A 4,166-nucleotide genomic window follows, 5' to 3' on the forward strand; every position below is an offset into this window, starting at 1 on the left:
GTTTTCATTCATATTTTAATTTCTTTCGCTTTTACGCTTCTAGGTCTGGGTTCATTCTTTGCTGTTGTTGTTTTTTCTACCTGGTTTTCTTGTTAGTTTTATCTTTCATCTAAATGTCTTCTTCCACAATCTTTTTCTTCTCTCTCTTTCTCTCTCTCTCTCTCTCTCTCTCTCTCTCTCTCTCTCTCTCTCTCTCTCTCTCTCTCTCTCTCTCTCTCTCTCTCTCTCTCTCTCTCTCTCTCTCTCTCTCTCTGTATACAACCCCTTTTCCTCTTATCCCGTCCCTCCCCTTTATTACATTTTTTCACACCTCCCTTTATTCGATCCTGATGGAATCACTGCTTAACCCTCCCCCTCCTTTCTTTCTCTTTCTCCCACTCTCTCTCTCTCTCTCTCTCTCTCTCTCTCTCCTCTCTTTCTCGCTTTCTGTCTATCTCTCTCTCTCTCTCTTCCCTTTCCCTTTTCCTGAACTGCCACCCCCTCGTTTTTCTTATTCTCTTCACACCCTCTTCCCTTCCTCGACCCCCTTCCCTCCCTTCTTTTCCCCTCTCTTCACACCCTCTTTCATCGCAGGCCTCCCCTTCTCTCCTCAAACTGTGCCTCTAATCCAACCTTTTCTACTGCACACATACAACCCTACTCCCCCAGATGCACAATATAGCCTACCGCTCTCTCCCTTGCATTCAATTTAACTGTTTCTCTCTCTCTGTGTATGTGTGTGTGTCGCTCTCTTCCTATCCCTCTCTCTGTCTTTCTCTCTCTCCCCTTTGTATTCAAATAAAGCCCGTACCACTTCATACCTATTTGAATATCTAACTTCACTGCAAATCTAGAGCTTCACTGTGCCACTTTCCTACACGTTGGTCAAACAATCTTTTTTTTAGTTTTTGTTTTTTTTTAACCTTTCTCTTTATTTCTTTTTGCCCTTAAATTCAAAACCGGACTAATTCTTTTATTCTTGTTTTCCCGTTCTCTCCCTCTCTTTCTTTCTCTTTTGCAGTTATTACGTGCTTTCGTAAAACACATGATAACACGGCTGATCTAACACAAACAAGGTCTTAAACCACTGTTTTTCATTCGCTTCAACAAACGCTTCAGTCAGAACACAATCTTTCTCTTAACTGACTCTAACAACACACTCCGAACTCAACACTTCGCTGTCTTCTTTGAGCATACACTAGATCCCACTTTCTTACATTACATTGAAAAGGCAAACACAAGATCTTTCCCTGTCATCTATACACTTAAGAAAAAGAAGAAAAAAAAAGGCATTCCTCTGGCACTAAGCCTATACTCTACCCACACAGAAACATCTTAGAAGTAAATATACTGATACAGATCTTAAATCCCCCGCAAAAAAAAAAAAAAAAAAAGTCCTCGCTGTTACAATACAACTTCTTTACTCTAAAATCACAACTCTCGTGACACACACTCTTCGTTATATCCTAAAACCAGACCTTTATTCTGTAAAAGCAGTCAAAATAACGCATTCCCCTGCTAGTGGAAAACACACACACATGCACTTTTTTCCCACGTTTCTCCATGCTCTGTTCACGACCACCATCATCAGTCATTCAAGCGACCTCAATTCACAGCAAATTATCACTTAACTCAATCTACTTGTACGTAAAATTTTATGTTTACTTTAATATATAGATACAAGAATAAACAGCTTAATTCTAAAATCTTAAGAATTAGATTTCATATTTCCGCGGTTCTTTTGTGTACGTCAGTGACCGAATGTCACTACGACCGAATTACTGTTATATATCTAATTTACTTTCGACCTTAATACACCTTTTTACACGTTCTTGAAATCAAGATACCAAGAGACCAACTTGTGATGCAGTTTCTCTAGAGGGTTTTTTGTTATATATATTTTTTTTTTTTTTTCTTTTTTTTTTCTTGAAATTTCGCCAAGAGTCAATTTCACATCAGGTGTTGAAAAGCGGAAGAAATTGGCCCTTAGTGAAGGAATTAGATAAGAAAATTGAGGAATAAAAGAGAGAGAAAAAACCCTTTGGTTAAAACTCCATCCTCCAGGTGATCTATACTCATTTAACATTTAAAAACATTGAATGTTTTAAATGTTCCTCCTAACGTCCTTTGTACTTGGCAAGACCTTCGTTCTGTTTAAAGACCTAAATGTTATTTTGTTTATACATATCACCAGCTTTGTTTGAGAATTTACATATATATATTTTCGTCATTATGAATCCCTTTGCTTAGTTAACGCAATCCTTAACTGTGCTGTTCCAACTCCAGCTCACTTAAAGATTAAAACAAATTAAAACGAAAAAGAAAACGAAATAAAACAAAAAGAACAAGAAAAGAATATTATCATGTCATCACATTCTTTCAAATCACAGAAAGATGGAAAGTATTAAAGCTCATGGTGCTGTACAGATGAAAAATGTGGATGTGATATTTTTACTTTCTGCCTACTTATTCCTCTCTCAGAAAAAAATAATTCTCTTAATCACGTGAACTTTGTTCCATTTATCATATTTTCTTACGTCATTCTTGCCTTTTTCTGCATCTTTGTAACATACGAAATATACAAAACTTTTTGTTTTGATAGTTTGAATAGCCTCAATCGCATACATTTCCGATCAATTCAGAGCGCAAATCGCTGGAGGAAGAAATATACAGTAGCCTCACTGATATTTGTAACATTTATTTCATTATAGTTTAGCCTCAGATATTATGAAAAGAAATCACAAGTTTAGTTAATATTCTCTGAGTGCATATAGTATAACCTCCATCATTAGCCTCATTGATTAAAAAATAATTTGCAAGGGAAAGAAAACGAAATAAAATCTGCAAACACTATCGTGTTATATCAATTTACGTAAATGCACTCAGTGAAAAAGAAAAAGAAAATGTTTTTGTTATATTTTTAGCCTCCAAGAAAATTCATACCCTCAGCGATTTACTCCTGTCTAGCCTCTAGTGATTTTCAGAAACAGATCCGAATATAAGTACTTTAGCCTCATTTCAATATATATATATATATATATATATATATATATATATATATATATATATATATATATATATATATATATATATATATATAAATTTTTTTTGTTTGCATAATTGGTTTGTCATGTTACGTCATTTCGCTGATTCCCCACGTCTATCATAGCCTCTTTACTTTAGCCTCTCAAGTCCCAGTTGAAAGTCACGTGATTTCGATGCTGTACATGTAGTAATGACTCGATGTGGCACTACAATCTAATAATAACAGTAATAATGATAACAACAGCAATAATAATAATAATGCTACATCTGCTAACGGCTGCCAGGCCCATCGATTGTATAAGATCTACGTGTGTGTATGTGTTGTACAATGAAACAAGAACAGAGAAAAGAGTAGTTCCATTACGCCAACACATAGACAGGGGAAAAGGAAAATAAATTCTATATTACGAGTCTGGCAGCTGTCGCGGATGGGAAAGTTTGCTCTGTACGCGATCGCCCCCGTATTGTCTATCACTTCACCGCTTATACTACATAACACACGTTGCTATTCTGTGCTAACAATGGCATACATGTCCTTGCTTATAAATACTATGTTAGAAGAAAGTTGAAATGCTTAAAGAAAGTGTTCAGACAACACATAACATGTAGTTCTTGTAGAAATATCAAAAAGAGAAATGAAGTATATATTGCTTAAATCATAATCTGTTTTTCTTCTTTTCCCTCTACTTCCAAATATCAAAATGTGAAGTATATCTCCTGGTAATATAAATGTACACATAAGAAATAATAATTACATTGCTAGCCTGAATACCTTTCATTCTTGCACAACAATATAATTACTTAATAAACACAGGTATCCCTTGCAGTCTAATGAATACCCACGATGACAAGGTTCAACACATCCTTCTATCGAGTAAAATGTGCGCTTCCCATACATCTGCTGTTTTTTATGTTCCTTAAAGACTAAATATAAGTTTCTTTAGTGACTCATTGTTCCCTCTTCCTTTCCGTGTTCTTTTTTTTAAGTTTTTATTTTATCATTTTTTTCCTAAAGAAGAGAGAGAAAGAAATACTGTCCTGCGAACACAGCGGGAGAAAACTGTGACTGAAAATTTCCTTTCGTAGAAGTAATGAGATATAAGATATAAACAATACAGACGATGGTGACGGATATTTCAAAG

The sequence above is a fragment of the Penaeus monodon genome, chromosome 12, assembly GCF_015228065.2.
Source record: "Penaeus monodon isolate SGIC_2016 chromosome 12, NSTDA_Pmon_1, whole genome shotgun sequence".
Taxonomy (NCBI): Eukaryota; Metazoa; Arthropoda; class Malacostraca; order Decapoda; family Penaeidae; genus Penaeus; species Penaeus monodon.